Genomic DNA, 21,157 nt, shown 5'->3' with positions numbered 1-21,157 from the left:
ATTTGGGGAGCAGTATCTGGAGTTGCTTACAAGATGACAAAAACTTAATCTGGAGGTAAGCAACAAGTATCTTAAGTTAATTGACTTTGTTAGACCAGAAGAGGATGCCTTGAGAGAGTATAAGGGAACAGGCTAAGTTATATGAACATTTACCTGCTTTTCTTGTATATAGTAGTTTGGACAAATTGAGTGATACAGCATTGTTGTATGAAAAGAAGCTGTTACAACAAAAGTGGCCCAAGATAGAAGGAGATGTTTCAGTCTTTAGAAATGACCATGTTTTCACATGGCCTAAGAATGGTTCAGTGTTAAGAAGGAATGTGCCATTAAGTGCTGCGAGTGAGAAAGGGCCACAGGAAGAAATGAAACAGAGACATTCTGATTTGTTGAGCTCCAATAGTTTTAGAAAGTTAAGTGGGAATGTTACACCTTCTGTTCTCTCTCCTAACAATGACATGGTTTCTATTGATATTTCCCATATGCTACCTTTGGGGTATGATGTAAGGAGAAAGAATGTGACAACAAAGAGTGTAGATACCCTAGGTAACAATGTTTCCCCATTTTTTTTTTGGTACGTATAACCCGGGAAACACAAGGACAGGAACAGATCATTAATCAGGGGACGTATGTAAAGGAAATTGCCCATAGATCAGACTAGCAATCAGTCCCTGAAAAAAATGTGGAAACAACTAGAAATACAATAATATGGAACATATCCAAATGAGTTTTGACTGTTGATGTGGAGCGATTGTTGGAGAGAGGATTATTGTTTATTCCATTACAGCAGTATGACTTAACTGATACTATTTGGGATATTAAATTATTTATTAGGAATGTTTTGTTGAAACTTGAGTTTGGTAATACTGAATTGACTGCAAGTAATATTTTTAAAAGACCTAGTTTGTATATTCCCACAGGGCATCTTTTAACTGAGGTGTTTACTAAGTTTTTTGAAGATGGCCTATATGCTTTTTTTAATAGGAAGTTGGGTAGAAATAATAAAGGTTATCAAAACCTATTTATTAATGAAAGGTTAGCCCTCACTAAGTTACAGAATGATGAGACAATTAAGACCAGCCAATAAAGATGGTACTGTTGTGATAATGGAGAGAGCCTATTACTTTGAATCCATGAAACATATGCTTGATGATTGTGTTTTATTTAATGATTGACTTGCATGAGATCAATGGGATAAGAAATAGGATTTTTTTCAAACTCTGAATCATTGCCTTTTAGGCAGGATGACTTTGTGTGAATGAGAATTTGGATGCATTCTTTAGTAGTTTTAACAACACTATATATATATTTTTTAAAGTTGACCATGACATATTAACAAATATTGAATATTTGGATGTATATTTAAGCAAATCAAGTAGTGGTTTTGTTGATACAGGTATATATAGGAAGACGTCTTAGAAGAATACATTGCTACATAAATGTATCATGCATCCAGCTCATTTAAGAATGTAAAAAAACAAGTCTTATGTCTCAGATGAAGGTTTAACTCATGAAATCTCTAGTCTCAGAGATAGGTTAGTAGAAAGTGGCTATAAAGTAGAAGAGATAGTAGTACTGAATGAAATGCCGGACATAGGGAAAGGTACAGCGCAACCCTATTTCGCTGAATAGATGAGTCTTATAACTAGGAAAAATAAACCTGACACCTTGAGAGTGGTTAGTGTTCCGTTATATCACAGCAGTGACACTGAAGAAATTACATGAATTATAAAGAAACATTGGAATATTTTTACAGCTGATTCAAAGCTTAAGGAAATAGTGGGTGAGATTCCACACTTCACTTTCAAGAATAAAAAAGTTTAAAACAACTATTATGTTATCCAAAGAATTCTACTGAAAACAAATATGTTGAAGGGGGTGTGGCACATCTGTGCAAGAGATTAATGTTTGTTTTTACATAGAAGTGGAGGTTTTAAATATCCTGATACAGGACATAATTATTTAAGGTTGATGCAGATTGTTTTACCCAGTATGTGAACTATCTAGCACACTGCTTAAAATGCCGGTCATTTTACATTGGAAAAAACAACAATGTTAAAAGATCAGGGAACATATTTATAATATTCATAGACATTCGGTTAGCAATGCTCTATCTAAAAATTCTAAACACATATGAAGCACGTTTAAGTTTCTAGTTATTGACATTGTGAAACCTAGTATACAACAGGGAGATACTGGGAATATTACAGAAACTACAGAGATAAAATGGGATTATTAAGCTGAGGGCAGATCAGGGTAGAGGTTTAAATGGAAAGGTATCATTAAGATTAGTTTTGAAAGGTCATAGTTTAAGGAACTGACATTATATATTTTAAAAATATTTAAGTATATATGTGTTATGCTTTAGCTTAGGTCGTTAGGCAGTGGTACCTATTTTTATATTTATATTTTAAGTGTCTCTCTGATTTATATTATGTATGTTCTATCTGAAATTTGATTGATTCATTGTGTATGGGCTATTTTATAAATCAATGATGAAATAGGTGTGTGTTTTTAATGGTCTGATGAAGCTTATTGTGAAATTGCTTACTGGTGTTTTCACTTTTCAACGTATTATTTTAATCTAAATTAAATTGAAGTTTTATGGATCTTTGGACCGAGTCTTATTCTGCTGTCATTTTGTTTTATCTTATACCAAAAGGATAGTTTATATACTAGCCCATAGAATGACACTTCCGATTAAAAAAAAAAAATAAGATTGTGTTTCTCTGTTGTCATCTCTCTCTAATGATTGCAAAACTTAATATCTCAGAACAATTTATTATGGAAAGTTTGAATCTTAAAAGGGAAGATTTTTCGAGTGCTTGTTCAGATACTATTAGACATAACATTTAAGGAAAAAATAGGACTGATTCTAACAGTAGTACGAGATTAAAGAGTATCAAATATATAAGGGTAGATAGAAATGTTCTATTTTATGATATTCTACACTAGGATTACAGTTAAAATATAAGACCTGGGAGTATAGTAATAGTACAAGACAGAGTATACAAACAGAAATAGAAAGATCAGAATAAGTAAATATGTATGTACTTATAGAATATAAAATATGTTTACAAGGGTAGGAGGTTGGCATAGTGGTTAAGATGTTCACCTTGTAGGCACAAAATGCAGGGCTTGATTCTCACATGGGGTAATTGGCTGGGCTTAGAATGGCCCACAAGGTCAGTTAGCCTAGTACTAATCTATGAATTTATGATCCTATGTACAACTTTACACATGGTAAATAAAATAGAAAAGATATAAACTCATCTGATCTATAAAATAAATATGAAAGTAACAACTGACTTCCTCCCTATAGTAGACCAGTGAAATAATGTGAGGTACAGGGAAAGATAATTGTAGAGAGATTCAGTTTGGTCATCTTATAATAAAGATTCTGAACACCTGCTAAACTTTTCTTATTCACAATAACTCACTGATGGGCTTTTTTAAGATGATGCATATTAAAAAATGAAATGCATTAATTACAAACAGAAGGATGAGCTAATATTTGTTAGTGTAATGGAGGCTTTGAGAGGTGATTTGTTTATCTTTTTCAACTAACTATGAATATGTTATTCCATGGTAGAATTTTTTTAGGGTTATATCATTAGGTAATTTTTATTTCAAAACATTCATATTGTTTTATATAAAGTATATTATTTCTGTACATAAATGCAGTTTCATCATACCTGTTTTTTCCCTCTGTCTTGTATAACTGTCTGATTTTAAATGCATATCTATTAATATAAATGGATTGAATAATCCAATAAAGAGAGCAAATATTTTGATGCATGGAACAGACTACCAAATTACATTAAAGTAAGTGCTAGTTTAGATAATTTTAATAACAGCCTGGATACTTATTATGGGAACAAGTGATGTTAAGTTGTCTATCTCCTTTCTTCTTGGATGGGGGGTTCGCTGCTTGACCTCGGCTCCACTACAACTCCTAAAAAAAAGCGAAGTTTGGTTCCACCCCCTTATAGGCCCCTTATATCCCACAATGCTAGGTTACCTCAGATCTCGGCTTGCTAGCCACAGCCTCCAGCGTGTTGGTTTTTCTTTCTTCTACAGTAACTTTTTTTGTGAAGTTAGTCTATTAAACCTTTAATTTTAATATTTTTTTTATTTTAGTTAGTTTAGAGGAGAGTCTATCCCTTTCTTAAAATTCTGTTTTTTTCCTCAAAGAACTTTAAGTTTTTCCCTTACAGGCTTTTTCTTTTTTCTTTCCTGTTTTGTGTGTGTTATTTTTTGTGTGTTTTAAAAACCTAGTTAGGTTTAATATATTAATTTTTACTATTATTAATGTTTGTGTGTGTTGTGACTGTGTGTGTGTGTAGTGTGTGATGATTCTAAAACTAAAAGGTCTAAAGTTCAAGAAGGTGATGTGCGTGAAGTGAAATGCGTGCTGACAGACGCCACACACTTTGTGCACAGTCTGGGACTTTGTGCACCCAGACTCTCCTGTGCTGTTGTGTGCCATGGCCCCAGTGGGCCTGGAAAGAAAAAAAAAAAAAAATAAGTTAATTTTTTAAAGATTTCAGCCAGAGGACTTCTCTCTGTATAAGGGAAGCCTCTAGCCATCTAGGTTCTTCGCTAAACAACTGAGAGAGCTAAGGCGACTAAACCGTAAATTCAACGGGCTCTCTGAGCCGGAGACAGTCCAGTCTCACTCTGGGCCACCTGTTTCGCCCGCTGGTTAGATGTGATTCTGTCGGCTCCGCAATTGCATCTTCGGGCCCCCGACCAGACCTCGGAGTCAGGGGGCCATCCCTTGGGTCGCTCATTCAGGTCACCATCCCCTTGCTCCTGAACGGAGGCTCCTGCCGTCTCCCTGCTCAATGCAGCTCTCGGATCATGACCTTCCTCTAGGTCGCCGAGAGTCACTTATCCACCGAGGCTTCTGAGACTCAGGCGAGGCAGGCTAGAAGTCGATGCCCCGGTCCATGCCCATTCCATTCATCAATTCTCTCTTCCCCCTGCTCGGTCCCGCAGCTCGCTCTCTCCGAGCAGCGGGCCGGTCCGGAGCGGATACGTCGGGAGCCGCCTGCCGGCTGCCGGGTTTTGTCTCTTCCTCTTCCGCTCTCGGACTTTTTCTTCGTTGGAATCGGGGGGACTTCCTCGTTGTCCGACTGACCTCTGGTGTCGGCGACTTCGGGCCGACCCCCTCTCTCTCGGTGCTTGGCCTCGGAGAGTGCCTTGTCAGGGAGCGAGGGAGCTCGGGGGTGGGAACTGAGGACCTTGCCTGGTTCATGGGAGGGTGCTTCGCGGAGTGTGGGTGGGCCTGCTCTCGGGGGTGGGAGCCCGTCCGCCCTCCCTCCCTAGCTCAGGCCGGCTCTGACCCCCCCCACATCCCCTCCTCAGGTCAGCACCCTCCTCACCGCTCCTCAGGCCCCCAGCCAGCTCCGATTTCTCCTGATTTGGCCCTCCAGGGCCTCGGAAGAGGAGCTGAAACCATTCGAAGAGGAAGGACCAAGAGGAAGTGTAAGACCACACAGATTTCTGACACGATTTCTGCACCCCTCTGAGATCCCCTCATTGATTCTTCAGATCAGACCCTGAAGATTTCTGAGATCCCAGAGCCTCTAGAGCTCTATGAAACCCTTCTGAGGCCAATCCTCTGGTTGAGGGAGGATGAATTCCGCCCCTTTGGCCTGGCTCTCGAATCTTTGTGACTCCCCTCAACGCACCCCGCATTTCAGTGGAGCGGGCAGGACGGAGACCCCCTGACTCCCTAAGGTGGACAGACCCCCAGGCCCACCAGCACCTGTGTAGTTCTTGGAATAGAGACCCCTCCAAGTTCTGTACAAGGAGTCTCTGTGGATGCTATGGTGGTAGCTGCCAGGCTCAAGATTTAGCTGATAGATCCAACAAGTGAATCTAGAAGAATGGACAGGTACGGAGGTGGACCCATGCACCACCTGGGAAGGAATCTCTATTACATGCGCGGGCCATTGGGTGAGCCTTCCAAGGGACTTGAATTTACCTCGACTTACTAGCGGACTAGATATGCCATTTTGCGGCGTCTTCAAAGGGCTATGAACAGCAGATAAGCTACTCCGAGATGCCTCACACTAACTCTACCAAAATAAGATGAACACGCGCCTGGCTACCTTCTACTACGGGCCAAATGGAGCAGTGGACTGCCGCCCTTTTCTGATGGAGATGCTAATTGAAAGCTCTGACTCGGCTGTTCACTTATGGACCGCTTCATGGATGGATCGTCTGATGGATCATCTCTCTTTGGTCTTCTTTAACTGCTAACCGAGATGGATGGACAGAACCCTTTTTCATCCCTTTTAAACCCTCCTTCTAGGGCCTTAAGGGGGAAGACCCTCAGGCCGATGAAGTCCGTTTTCTCCTTCTTCTGACTACACCACCGGCGACAGAGTCGCTTCCCCAGCCCAGATAGAGGCGGGAATAACAATGGTGAGGCATCGCCCTAGAGCGGGGGGTCCGCAGGAACCAGGCAGACGGGAAACCAAACTCTGGCAAGCCCTTCAGCATCCAGTGGGACCGCAGAGCTGCCCACTCGAGGCACCCGGAACTGTGGCTCCTGACTCTTCGGCTAACTCTGCCCTCCTGAGGTGGCACAGATATCCCCGACCTTTAGATTATTTCCAAATCAATCCCTTCCTCCAATCCAATGGTTCCTCAATCCAAATGAAGCACCAAATAATTCCACTTCCAAAACTATTCTAAAAGTTCCTTTAGCAGAAAAAATCAACCAGCAATTGCATGAGACAGCTGACCAGAATCTACCAAGGTCTAGAAAACAGCCACTGAAAGGACTCTAGAGAACTTCATTTTGGATCAGAAAGTTTTGATCAGAGCAGTCAAGAAAATCGATCTTCTGAGAATCACTTTGCACAGGGGAAAAAAAAACTATTTGAGTTCTATAAACTGGACAGGATGCTAGACCTCAAGATATCGACTAAGGAACAAAATGAACCGACCTCCGCTGGATTCCCATCCTTCCCTTGGTTTCCGTAGACCTGGAGGGCCTTCCCAGCCCTCCCCCGGTGCCATGCAGCAGAGTGGTCCCAAGTGCAGCTGAGTAGCTTCTCACCTGTGGACTTCTCTTCATGCTCCACTGAAACTCTCACAGCCCACTGCATCTCCTCGCTGATGCGATCCCAGGCATCTCTTTTTTTCACCAGGGATTAAGTTAGGCATTTTTGTCAAAAGTTCTGTTTTGCAATAAATGCACTGTCATTTTTTATTCCTTGTCGCATTTGGCAAAAGCAAAGTGTTTTGTCGATTTGTAACACAGAGTATCATATTTCAAATATTGGTCTGCTTTCTTTCTTAACATCAAAGCCTAGACAACACTCTGATGTAGTTCTGAAGGTGTTGGGATAAAGTGTTGAGAATTACCTCAGGCAGGTTTAGCCACTCTGAAACATGGGGGCAATCAATGGATGCGATCCTTCAAAAAATGCTCTCCAGAAAATCAAATGTCTCACAGCGGCAATGTCTCACACCATGGTGATCACGCAGGCGTCTCCTTCCATTCTCATGGTCATTGTCTTCCTTCAGCTCTGCCTCTCTCTCACTTCTTTCATCGGATGCCTCTGGATCGGGTGGGGGGCATTTCACCTCGCCCCCGGTGGGGGGGCATGGCAAGGGCACGACGGTCCCTTGCACATAAATACCAAACGAATGCCACTTGCACATTTATGTTTGATGACTCTCAAGACTTAGGATCGCTGCAAGGCTTCACAACCAGCATGAGATGGTGTTGTAGCCAGTGTGGTACATCAACAAACAAGGCGGAACAGGTTATACCCAGAGAATGAGCACAATTTTTGTGTCTCAGCGAGACTCACTCTTCTTGTGGCAATGGAAGTCAATCAAGTATCCTTCTGAGTGGCAATGCAATTGGCGGCGGTAGGAGCTATATAATCAAGTGAAGCAGACAGTTTAATTCTACTTCCTCACGAAAAGAGTGAAATCAAGATGTTCTCTGTTGTGGAAAGCTCCCTTTTGTCATGCAGCCTCAGCAATGATCTTTGGTACTCCACTCCCAGCTCAGCACAACATAGCTCACTCTATTCCTTTATTCCTTACCCCTAAGAGACGCTTGTCCCTTTCAATCTTCAATTCAGCTGTAAGCCCCTTCTTAAGAATCCCCTCATTGAGGGTTAGTTAATACGCCTCCAGGCCCAGGTGTGGTTCCAAGTACCTCATTGTCTACGACAGGTTCTTTCCTCATGATCTCTGCATCTGGAGATCCCGCGGATCTAATCTCTACATCAGATTCTCTCTCCTTATCACTCAGTCAGGTACTCCCCTCCTCCTCCAATTCCTCACTGTTCCCAGACCTCCTCCCCCATTCTGTATCTCAATTACGCTACCCGTCGAGATATAAGCCTCTCACCTCTCCCTCTTAAATCTTCCACTTTGAGCAGCATTTGAGTAACAGATCAAGCTTCTCAACATAATAGATTGGTTCACTGCTTCCATCCTTTTAGATGCTTCCTCATAGATCTTGATTTTGCTTCATCACTTGTCCCTGCTTCTTCTACTCCGATAATCTATATGTTAGAATCAATGCTATTATTTCTCCTCAAATGTGGGTATTTTCTACTTTCAAAATGCATTTTGATTTTCAAGCTTTTTTCTCCCATGCCTTTTCAAATTCCTTTCCCTCCCTTCCATAAGAAACTTCTCCTATTCCTCTTACTGTGAAGAAAGTTCCTCCTTTGATTCACCCTATTCAATAAAATTGCTTCTTTTCTTCTTAAATTTCATTCTTTAGAGAAGATTCTTCATGAGTTTTGGCTCAGCTGGAAGCTTCTTCTACTTCATTGTTTCAGGTCGAAGAGTTTCTAGCTGTAACTTAACAACAGAGTTTTTCCCTTTTTAGACCTCCTAGTTATCCTACGACAAATCAAAGCCATGATCTTTCAATTCGTTTATTTTTCCAGAATATTTTTTGGAATGAAAAATAAATCTTTCATAAATTACTTTGCATTGCCAATTGAGGTAATCATGTCAATAACAAAAAATTAAAGAACAAACATCAGCAGAAAATCTCTATGCAGAAAATAGAAAGGGCAAGAAAGCAGAAAGGGAACATCAGTGAGATGATGTTCATTTTCCAGACAAGCAGAATCTAATATTGTACTAAAACAAAAGACACCAGATAAAAATAAACCTAATCTGTCTTCTCCCCTTTGTATATATTATTAGACACCAAAGACTGCCTATTTTCCCTACTTATGAAGCCTGCACAGCGTGCTAGCTTCTTTTCATTTCCAAGCCAGGGTCTTACTTCTATGACTAGGCATAGAGCTAACTTTGCTTCTCACCTCTCGTGAGTCTTTTGTTCCACTTAGCCACTTAGTGCCAGATGCTAGGCCCATCCAGCAATCCCCAGCTGGAGATAGCGAATTCAATAGTTTAAGCGGCTCATAGCTACCATCAACTTCATCTTCTCAGCCTTGGCTCTTGCGACCCATTACATTTCAAGGCCTGGACCTCCCATCCCTGCGGAATCATGCAGTTCTCTTGCCTTCTTCTTTTATAGACATATGCTTCTGTAAGGCTTTCTGTTGTTGTGATCTTTCTCACTCTTCTTTCACCCTGTTGTCTTCCTGTGGGTTAGACTGGACTTCTGTTACTTCTATTGTGATACTGTAGCTTCTTTCTTTCTTCCCCTTGTAAGAGGATGCTAGCTGAGGCTACAGGAGGTGCAGATCAGGAAGCTCCCTGGGCTAGGACCGAATGAGAGGTAACTTCTGTCTGAGTTGGAATTGTTACTAGCCGGAAGAAGCCAAGTTGGCTGGAACGTAGAGAAGAGAGGCTTTACCTAATTTTGGTATATTGGCAAGCTAAAAGGGCATTAATGCCCATGCTTGAAATATTTGTATGTATTTCTGTGTATATACTTACAGTTGCATAAAGCTCAAATAGTAATTTTACAGGAAACACATTTACTTAATAAAGATATAAACATTCATTAAAGAATTATTTGATTTTAGCAGGTTTTGGCTTTTGAGCTAAAATAAGAGGCACCCTCATGTTATAGAAGAGCTTGCCAGTAATGCCTAAAGTAAACGATACCTGTGTTGATAGAAATAGCATGTTAAGCATTGTTATAATTAAGTGAAACGGAAAACCATATGCACTGGTAAACTGGATTCCAGAGGTTGGAGCCAAAGATACAAAAAATTACTTGGGTACTATAGCCTTTTACATGAAAGGGGAAGTCATAATGGCTGTTAATTTTAATTGTATTTGATCAGACAAATATTCCACTGCAGATAGAATGCTGAGAATTACAACTTCAGCCAAAAACTTAATAATTAAATTTGTAAATCTAATGAATATAATGGATATATATGAGCTAAGGAAAACAAACTCTCTTCAATTTATCCATTATTCATACAGATATCAAACACAGACATTGATAAAATTTTTGTCTCAATCTGTTATGACATCAGAGAAGTTTCAATAGCTTCATGTCCATTTTCAGACCATAATGCTATAATATTTAATATTATTTTAAAAACTGACAATCTAATATATCATAGGAGATTACTAGCATACACTATTAAAATAAAAGGATTCAAGAATTGATATGGTAGAGATCAAACATTTCCTTGAAAGAAACATGAATGGTGAAGTAACTGACATTGTCCTATGGGATTCACTAAAGGATTACTTAAATGGAAGAGTTACAATCTAGTATATTAGTCAAACAAGAGAATGGGACAAGGATCTGAATATACTACAGACCAAAGTAGGCACTAAAATTAAATCTAAATCAAATGACATTATCAGTCAGTCTGAACTTTAAATCTTAAATACAAAATATGTTGAAATTCTAAATCATGAAGTTTCAATAAACCTGGAAACCTTGCGGGCATATTCAGCATAAACTTGCTCTTAGATCAAAGAAAATAAACTCAGCCATATCAAAGAAATTATAACACATATAATAAAAATAAAGTAGAACAGATATTAAAGGTATTTTTGAGGGCTTTAAAGTATTTAATGAAAATATAAATAATACAAATAACCTAGATGATGTAGTTGAAACTTTTGTAAGAGAAAACATAAATTAACACATGAACAAGTAAAAAAATGATAAGACCATACACTTTAACAGAAATAAAAGATCAAATAAAAAAGTTAGAAAATAATAAGGTGCCAGGCTTTGATCTTACCCCAGAACTATATGACTTGCTGCTGGGTGATGCAGTTAAAATATTAGATAAGGACACTAGAGAAATAAAACAACTGCTGAAGTCCCCCCTTCATGGAAGTAGTCCCTTATATCAACTATTTTAAAACAAGACAAGGAGCCTACAAAGTGCTGATCTTATAGACTAATTTCACTTTTAAATGTGGACTTTATGTTCATGTCCATTTTAGCTAATAGAATGAATCTACTTATACCTAAACTAATTAACAATGATCAAATTGAGTTTGTTTTAAATAGACAAGTACAGGATAATATAGTAATACATACATTAATGGACTATGCAAATAAGAATGTTCTATCATTAGTCTTGATTTAGGTAACACTTTTGACTCAGTTAATTGGTCATACCCGTTTAAAAAAATGTAGTGTAGAATTTCTCATCTGAGCTAATTGCATTAATTTCTAATGTGCTTTTGTTAGAATAGTTTTTCTAATTTCTTTAAATACAAAAAGGCACAAAACTAGGCTGTCCATTATCACCTTCACCTTTTGCATTAGCAAGGGAACCCAGTACTAATAGTATTAGTTCCAATAAGAACATTAATAGTATAAAAACAAAAGATTTCAAATTCAATATTCAGCTATTTGTTGATGATATATTACCAACAATAGGAAATATAGAAAATTATTTAGAACATATAATTAGTTCTGTGAGTCAGTTTGAAAAAATCTTAAACTTAAGATTTAATCATAATAAAACAAGTACACTATTAAAAAAATTTTAAAAATCATACAAAAATATTCTAACTTCAGTAGCAATCAAATAAAATACCTTTGTATAACCGTTATGTCTAATAGTAAAGAAATGATACATAGTTTTAATAGGTGGTGGTTAAAATTTTAAGTTTAGTCACAAATTGGAACAAAGTATTTACCATGGAAGAATGATTAATGCTTATTAAGATGGCAATTCTCCCTAAAATGTATGTTTTACAATCTTTAGTACTATGGCCACCCAAAAATAATCTATTTAAATGTTATTTTTGGCATCCTAATAAACCAAGAATTTCCTCTAATTTGCACAAAAAAGGTTGGGATAATGGTGGAATAGGAGTCCCTGAAATTCAGTTGTGTGCTACTTCAACATTTTTAAGTTATAGAGTTGTGGATAAATTCATCTTATTATTCAAAATGGAAACATACAACAAGAAATATTAGTAAATAATACAACTGGTAATAAAGAAATAGTACCAAATAGTTTTATCTTGTTACTAAAAGATTTTTTGTATAAATGCTATTACACCCTCTTCTCAAATTCCATATTTAAATAACATTTCATCTTTCCAAAAGTTCACATATTCTGACCATTGTGTTAAAGACTTAATATTTTCTGTTTCCAAATGCATATACAAATGATTTCTTAGAAACTCAGAACTTCAACAAAATGCTAGCACTGAAACAACAAAGCAAATTAATTTATTGGCATTGGTTCTTAAGTGGTACTGATATATATATATATATATATATATATATATATATATATATATATATATATGCTGTTGAAAATTTAATGCCTAAATACAATCAAGATTCTGAGAAATGGTTAATTTTACAAATAGTTAGAAACTTTATGGACACAGAGGTAAATAAGATACTTAACCTAGATAAGAAACCATTCCCCAAATTATTGGAATTCTTAAATATCAGTAATAATGCAATGGAAAATCCTAATTGTTAGAAATTTATAAAATTATTAAGTTAGATTTCACATATTTAGACAATTCCTATTGGAACTACTCTTCAAAAACTAATAATGAAGGCTTCATGAAGAATACAAGAAATTAATATTAAAATGTACAGAAAAAAACTACATCTTCATTATACTTGGAAATTTTCCACAGAGCTCAACACCTCCTAATAAAACTACAATTTTCTATAAATCAAATAGAATTACATGCTGGAGACAGGATAATGAAATAATAGCTGATTTGGACACAGATGGTATATGTATGTGATGTCATTTCCCCTTTTGGAAAGAAATTAATAACTTTATCAAGCTCAATGGTCAGATATGATATTTCAAAATCTTTAGATGTGATAGTGTTCAATCTCGCCGTTTGTTCTTACACATGGGTTCGGAGCCGATCCTCGGCTCCGTGTCTGCCGCTTGCAAGCTCTGCATTGAGAAGAAGCTCGAGACAACCTAATACCCACAATCCCCCTCTGCCTTTACCTCAGATCTAGTTTGCCGCTGCTGCGTTCGCATCACTGGGATCGAGCTCGAGCAACTTCAGATAAGAAATAACTTTTATTATTGTTATTTTTGAGAAAAAAATTATTCTAAAAGTACTATTTGGTGACATAGTGTATGTGTGTGTGGTAAGGTAGAAATACTCGGTACCGTTAAAGTTTAATTAACTTGTTAGAGTTTTTCGGGGCCTTCCACCCCTTACTCGATTTTGACAACTGGACTGACTTATATATCGGATTCGACATTTTTACTGGATTTGTCTCTCTACTGGACTTGACCTTTTTTCTCTTACCTGTTTTTTTTCTTCAAGATGTCTGAGAAAATTAAATCAGGTTTTAAACGTTGCCAGTGTGGCCAAAAAATGTCAGTTACTGATAACCATAGTTCCTGCGTCTACTGCCTTGGCCCTCTCCACTTACAAGAGGACTGTTCAATTTGTCACTCTTTTAGTGGGAGGGTCATGACAGATAGGCGCAGGAAACTCATGGACAGGGGGTTATTAAAACCTTCCTTTCAGGAGGCTCTGGATGCTTCAGACCAGGCATCCAAATCCTCTAAGGAATCGAAGACGTTGGAGCCCAAGTCATCGGCTCCGAGCTCTTCGAGTAAAGTTAGATCACCGGTTCCACAGACTTCGGGGCCGAGTGTTCAACTGTTGTCAGTTCCCGAGCCTCGAGTCTTGGAACCGGTGATGGAGCTCCCTCCCTCAACACTATTGAGGTCGGCTCCGTCTTCAGTTCCTTCGACCCGTTCTTCTTCTAAGCTCTCCGATGTCGATGTGGATCGTGTGGTGCAGAAGTTATTGGAGCATTCGGCCCTATCCAAACTTATTTCGGTTTCCACCCAGTTGGTGTCGAAACTTGAAGGCCTCCCATTGTCTCCATCCATTCCTCCTCAGAGACCTGTCCAGTCTTTGGAGCCGGAAGAGGTTGATCTACTGATTGTGGAGCCCTCGGGTCCAGAACCATCCTTTTCTCGGTCTGTTCCCCTCACCTCGACTCCGTCGGATCCGGTACCGGAGTCTCGGAGCCGACGATCTGTCCTTGGTTCCAGGGCCGAGTCGAACCGGCGTTTCGGTTCCGACTTTTCCCTCGGGCCTCGGCGCAGATCGATTCGGCTCCGTCCTCGGGTCGATGCCTTCGTGCCTGTCTCGGGATTCTTCCCATTTCTTCGAACCGGGAGATTCTTCGACTCGGGACCCGGGGCCTTCGATCTCATGAGGAAGGTGTTGTCTACCCAGACAACCACATCAGTAGAAGCAACCTCTCCTCCCCATAAAGGGCCATTATCCTCCTCTGCACCCACGGCTACATCCAAGCGTCGAGCACCGGTGTCTCAGCCACCCCTGGAGGGTGCCCCCTCTTCCTCGGAGGCTTCTTCGGATGCTCCCCACGAAGAAGTCCCTAGGAAAAGATTGTGTAAGAGGAGACACTTAGATTCTCCACAAGAATCTTTGACATCCGATACTGACTTGGATGAGTCAGAAGGGTCCCCTAAGTCACCTTCAGAAGATGTCTCTTTTTCTGACATATTGGAGATCCTGAAACAGAGAGGTGACTGGCAGTCCCTTCCCCCTTCTGAAGATGAGTCAGTCTTGCTGAAGGCATTTGGTGCTCGCCCTTCCTCCTCCTGGGTCACTCCGCCTTGATGAATTAATGGAACTTATTGCTCGAAGGGCGTGGGAGGCTCCTGACACAGTGGAACCAGTCCCTAGGAAGCCTAATAAGTATATCACTGCACCCCAGGACAAGACTTACTTAACAAAAGGAGTTCCAGTGGACGCTATGGTGGTGGCAGCGGCCACGAAAAAGGAGATGTCGGAATCTTCCTCATCTGTCCATCCCCCTAATAAAGATTCTAGGACTATGGACAGGTATGGGAAGCGCATTTTTAGTTCAGCGGCTTTTTCCATGTGATCCCTGAACTATTTGACCCACTTTAAACGACTACAGAGGGATCTAGTCAAAGAGTTGGGAGATACCCTCCAGGGTACTACAGATGCTGCTGTCTCAGAGAAAGTGACAGCGCAACTTAATACCCTTACATCCATTGTGAACTCGTCCATGAGGCTGATCTCTTACGCAGCCGAAGGTTCGAGTAGGGCAGCAGCTTCAGCGATTGCTCTTCGCAGACAATCCTGGATGCGCTTATGTTCATTTGCGGAAGCCTTCAAGTCTTCCTTTACTAACGCCCCATTTGACGGTGCCACTCTTTTTGGCCCCAAAGTAAAGGAGGCCCTTACCCGGTGTGAGCAGGAGGGAAAGACTCTGTCTGCTGTCTGAGTCCGTTTTTCCACCCCATCCAGACCGTACCCCAAAGGGCAACGTGGTGGAAAAATGTGGTTTTGAAAACCCCAAGGATCTTTCCCAGGCACACAGGGTGATGCCCTTCTAGAGGCAGAGGAGGGGCAGAGGTGGAAGACGCCGCCCTGGCGGCAGAGGGGGTCCGCAGAATCAAGGTGACAGGGATACACTCCCTGGTAAACCTTTCCAGCACTCCTGAGAGGAGGCCCGACTGTCCTGCTCTGGAGGCAGTCAGGATCACTAGCTTTATACCCTCAGGCCTGGCAAAACATAACTACAGACAAGTGGGTAAAAAGCGTGGTTACCAGAGGTTACAATATACCATTTCTATCCTATCCCATCCCAAAGAAAAGACTCCCAGATGTGGCGCCCCATCTGCGAGAGGCAGCAGCTATAGAAATTTCAAAGCTGCTAGAAAAAGAGTCATCCAACCAGTCCCAGCGGACCAAAGAGGATTCGAACTTACTCAAGGTTCTTTTAGTTCCAAAGAAAACAGGGACTGGAGGCCCATTCTGGACCTAAGCGACCTCAATACCTTCGTCAAGAAAGAAAAGTTCGAATGGTCACGCTTCAATCGATCCTTCCATTCTTACAGAAGGATGACTGGATGTGCTCAATAGATCTGAAGGATGCATACTACCACATCAAAATGGCCAGGGCATCCAGAGATCATTTGCGCTTCGGCTGGGTGCCAGTCACTTTCAGTTTGAGCCCTGCCCTTTGGTCTGACCTCAGCCCCCAGGGTCTTCACCAAATGCATGGCAGTGGTAGCGTCTCACTTGAGATGCCTAGGATTCCAGGTGTTTCCGTATCTGGACGACTGGCTCCTTTCTGCCACCACCCAGCGTCAACTAGTACAGGCCAGAGACTACACGCTTCAACTGTGTATTCACCTCGAATTTCCGTAAACTTGGAAAATCCTTACTACAGCCATCACAGCGTATCTTATTCATAGGAGCGGAATTAGATACACATCAGTTAATTCTAAGACTTCCTCCAGAAAGGATACTTTCACTTCAGACTCACATACGTCTTCTTCTTTTGTCCAGGAAATCCCCAGCAAAACTAGTACTGAAGGTTTTGGGACTCATGTCAGCTTCTCTTATTGCAATACCCTTGGGAAGACTGCACATGAGAGTCCTACAATGGCTACTGTTTGCACAATGGTCGTTCCAACAACTACCTCTGACACATGAGATTCTTATAACGAACACATGCAAATCACACCTAGACTGGTGGCTTCAGACTTGCAACCTTTCCAAGGGGATACCATTTGTGCTACCCACTCCGACAGCTACGGTGACCACGGACGCTTCCCTGATAGGGTGGGGGGGCATCTTTCAGGGACAGACAGTCCAAGGCGAATGGACCAATTTAGAGTACAATCTGCACATCAATGTTCTAGAGTTGAGGGCAGTGTTTCTAGCGTTGCAACACTTTGCTCCCCTTCTTCCTCTGGGAACTATTGCAGTTCAGACGGACAACATGTCTGTAGTCTGGTACATAAACAAGCAAGGGAACCAAGTCCTATCAGCTATGCAGAGAGGCCATGAGAATCTGGCAATGGGCGGAGTCCACGGGTCGCTTTCTGATAGCAACGCACATCCGGGGGTCATCCAACGTCATAGCTGACAGGCTGAGCAGAGCAATACTGTTACCGCACGAGTGGTCCCTAAAACAGTCAGTTGCGAAAAAGATTTTTCGCGTGGGGCCAGCCTTCCTGCGATCTGTTTGTGTCTCCAATGAACGCCAAATGCAGGAGCTACTTTGCCCTATTACCCCTCCAGGGAAGTCCCCAGGGATGCACTGATTCACGATTGGCCCCTGGTCTCCTGTACGCATTTCCTCCCTTCCCCCTGATCTCAAAGTTTCTCCAGAAAGCCAACAACCTACACAGGACAATAATCCTCATTGCTCCATTCTGGTCTCGTCAAATTTGGTTCCCCTTCCTCATGACACACTGCATTCGGGGACCCTGGATCCTGGACCCAGAGCCAGATCTATTGACTCACTCGTCAGGGGCTCCCCACCCCTCGCTCTTGTCCCTCCATCTAGCAGCTTGGCTGCTCCAATTCTAACTTAGCCAGGTCTGATTTTCTTTCGCCTGCAGTTCAAAATATATTAGTGGCTTCTCATAAAGCTTCCACTACTAAAACATATACTAGTAAATGGAAGCACTTTGTATTCTGGGCGAATACACAGCAAGTGGACCCTGTTATAGCTCCTTTGAATAAAATATTAGAGTTTTTAACAGAATTGTTCCATCAGGGTGCTTCTCCTGCCACATTAAGAGTTCAATTGGCTGCCATTTCTAATTTCCATGTGGAAGAATGTGGGGCTCCAGTTATGGCCCACAGACTTTGTAAAGCCTTTTTAAAAGGGTCTTTTCATATTAGACCACCAATTAGATCTCCTACGTCACATTGGAGTCTAAACTTATTATTATCTAAGTTGATGCTGCCCCCCTTTGAACCAGCCTCCTCTTGCCCATTAAAATTTTTGTCGTGGAAGACTCTCTTTTTAGTAGCCATTACATCCGCTAGGAGAGTATCTGAACTTCAAGCTCTCTCCATTAAACACCCTTATTTGATCTTTCACTCTGACAGAGTTTCTCTTCGCACTAATTCATCCTTCCTTCCTAAAGTTTGTTCTATTAACAATATTAACCAGTCCATTGAATTACCCACTTTCTTCAAGAATCACTCCAATAAAATGGAGTATATGTTGCACAAATTAGATGTCCACAGACAACTAAGGTTTTACTTGGATAGAACAAAAGATCACAGGAAATCTGATCAACTTTTTGTAGCCTTTGCTGATAACAGAAAAGGAGTAGTGGTTACTAAAAGAACTCTTTCTAAGTGGTTAACTGATTGTATCATCTATGTCTATGATTCTACAGATCAAACTCATTTGCACAAACCCAAAGGACATTCCACAAGGTCAGTGTCTACATACCTGGCTCATGCAGCTCGCCTACCACTAGATGCTATTTGTGCGGCTGCTACTTGGTCTAAACCACATACATTCATTTCTCATTATAAGGTAGACAAGGTTTCTAGGGACAGGGCAACCTTTGGTTCCACTGTGCTCAAGAACATCCTTCCGTGAGTTCCTCAGGAACAAGGAGCTAGGGCGCTACCCATGTGTAAGAACAAGCGAGATTGAACACTATCACATATAGAAGTTATGTCCTTACCATAACGTTCCATGTGGAGTGTTCATCTCGCCTTTGTTCTTACATTCCCACCCTCCCACCCTTAGGAAGAACGTTCAGTTTGGTGCCTGGTCTGGGGCATTCTGCTTCTGCATTGCAGTTGTTGTATATATAGTTGGCATGTATACATATATATATATGTATATATATAGACTCTTAGTTTCTGTGCATATGTGATATTGGCATGAGTGTTTCTCTCTCTGACTGCTGGTTTGCTTGCAAACTAGATCTGAGGTAAAGGCAGAGGGGGATTGTGGGTATTAGGTTGTCTCGAGCTTCTTCTCGATGCAGAGCTTGCAAGCGGCCGACACAGAGCCGAGGATCGGCTCCGAACCCATGTGTAAGAACAAAGGCGAGATGAACACTCTACATGGAACATTATGGTAAGGACATAACTTCTATTTTTATTTAATTATCTGATTCCTGAGATAACTTCAAAAACCTAAGTGCCTCTTCTTTCCTCTATACTTGCTGTAACCAGAAAAGTAATTACTTTTTTTATTATTAACTGTAACATAGGCAATTTATTCTTCAAGCACAGCAGGCACTGAATTTGTAGATGAAGCACTAAAATGCAAAGCTGTTTGTTAGCAGCGGGTCTATGTCACCATTTCAAATGGTGAAAACTCCAAACGCTGTTTAATTGAACTAACAGTTCAAAATCCGTAAACAGTGAACTCATGGAACACCGATTTTTTTCCCAGGGAAAAAAATTGGTGGGCCATCTTCCGGGCTTTGCTATTTCCTCCACTGTGGTGTGATCTTGGAGTTGGTATATTTAAGTAGGGGGTGTGGGGGGCACAGCCCCCCACTTTTGTTTGTGTTTAAAGTTGCTAATTTTTTTTTCATGGAGCAGCAATTTTTTTTCCCTGGGAAATACACGCATTTATGCATGGATCTAAAAATGTGTGCATGAGGCTCATGGTTTGATGATAACCCAAAGGTACATTTATTTTGCTTCTGGCCAAATGCATTTTCTATGAGTGTAGGTTTCAATGGAATTCAAATGAATGTGAGTTTCAAGGGTAGAAATGTTTTACTGTTGCTCATGCTAAGTCTGTCTTCATTGTTTGACTGTATTGTTTTAAGAAAATTATCAGTCTTTTTGTTCTAAAATTTTAAAGCAGTTTTAAATTAAATCCAAATATTTGTAATCGTAGTAGTATGCATACAGATTCAAACTGTTTATTTTAACTAAGGAGAGATGGCCAAGTAATAGGGCAGTAGAATGGCTATGGGAAGTGTTGATTGGGGGCCCAGATCTATTACCCTGCCTAGGGCCCTGTGAGGATATCGGATATTATCTGTGCTAGCATGACTGGCTGATGCTTTGTACATAATTGTGAATTACCTGGTTGCATATACCAGCATGACTACATATCATGTCATTCTGATGTACATGTTTTTTTAAAGAGAATTCTGAATGTATGTTATGCCATGGTAAGCTGACCTAGAAGTGAAGTCATTGTGTGCCAATGCAGGGAGAATAGAATTTTCACTGCAGCTGGCTGTTTACTTTTCAAAGTCTAATATGAAACAGTAGAATTCTCATAGCAGCTTCCTTTTACTTTAAAATATCCGCTATAAAAGCAGGTTCTCAGTCATTCCAGTTTCTGGAGCTGTTCAGCAGTTGTAGTCTAGTTGTTTCCACAGTAGTGGTTCCAGTCACTGGGGGAAGACAGCTTGGAGTGTGGACATAGCTCCTCATCTTGCCTTGCAGAAGTAAGAGTATAATCTCACCTTGCTGAGTTATTTAGATTAGATAGAGACAGTTAATCTTCAGATAGTCAGGGAACTACAACTGCTTAGAGGTTTTCTAAAATCAATTTGAGATCTATCCAACAGTATTATTTTCATATTTCCTGTGTGTGAAACTCTGTTGTTTATTGCATTTGGTTATTCAATGTTTACATGTTTTAAATCTTTTTATTTATAATTAAAGTTTTACTACCTCTCTTTGTGGCTGGTTATTTATTGAATATTTTTAATAGCTTGAAACTGTATTTACTCATTGTGAATAACCAGTGCCACTCCGAAAAGCCTTACTGCTTAGGATACATTTGTTTCAATATCTATTTTACCCAATATAATTTAACACCCCCTTTGAAGAGTATTGTGGTATTTCACTGGTGGTATCCATTACCTTGCAGTTTGGGCAAAGAAGCACAGCAGGTAAATCTGTCTCTGTCTTTCCCAAGTATGTGTGAATGTGAATATCAGACATTTAAGAG

The 21,157-nt window shown here is 40.5% G+C and overlaps 1 long non-coding RNA gene across 1 annotated transcript in view; it reads left to right on the top strand.

Annotated features, from left to right (window-relative positions):
- Positions 1 to 21,157, top strand: part of LOC122811321 — a 1,024,361-nt gene that overhangs the window by 518,802 nt on the left and 484,402 nt on the right. The gene's annotated exons all lie outside the window — the stretch shown is intronic.

This window comes from Protopterus annectens, chromosome 9.part0 (assembly GCF_019279795.1).
Source record: "Protopterus annectens isolate FY-2018-M chromosome 9.part0, PAN1.0, whole genome shotgun sequence".
Lineage (NCBI taxonomy): Eukaryota > Metazoa > Chordata > Ceratodontiformes > Protopteridae > Protopterus > Protopterus annectens.
Note: the sequence above shows the minus strand (reverse complement) of the source record. Positions and strands in the feature narration are given on the sequence as shown.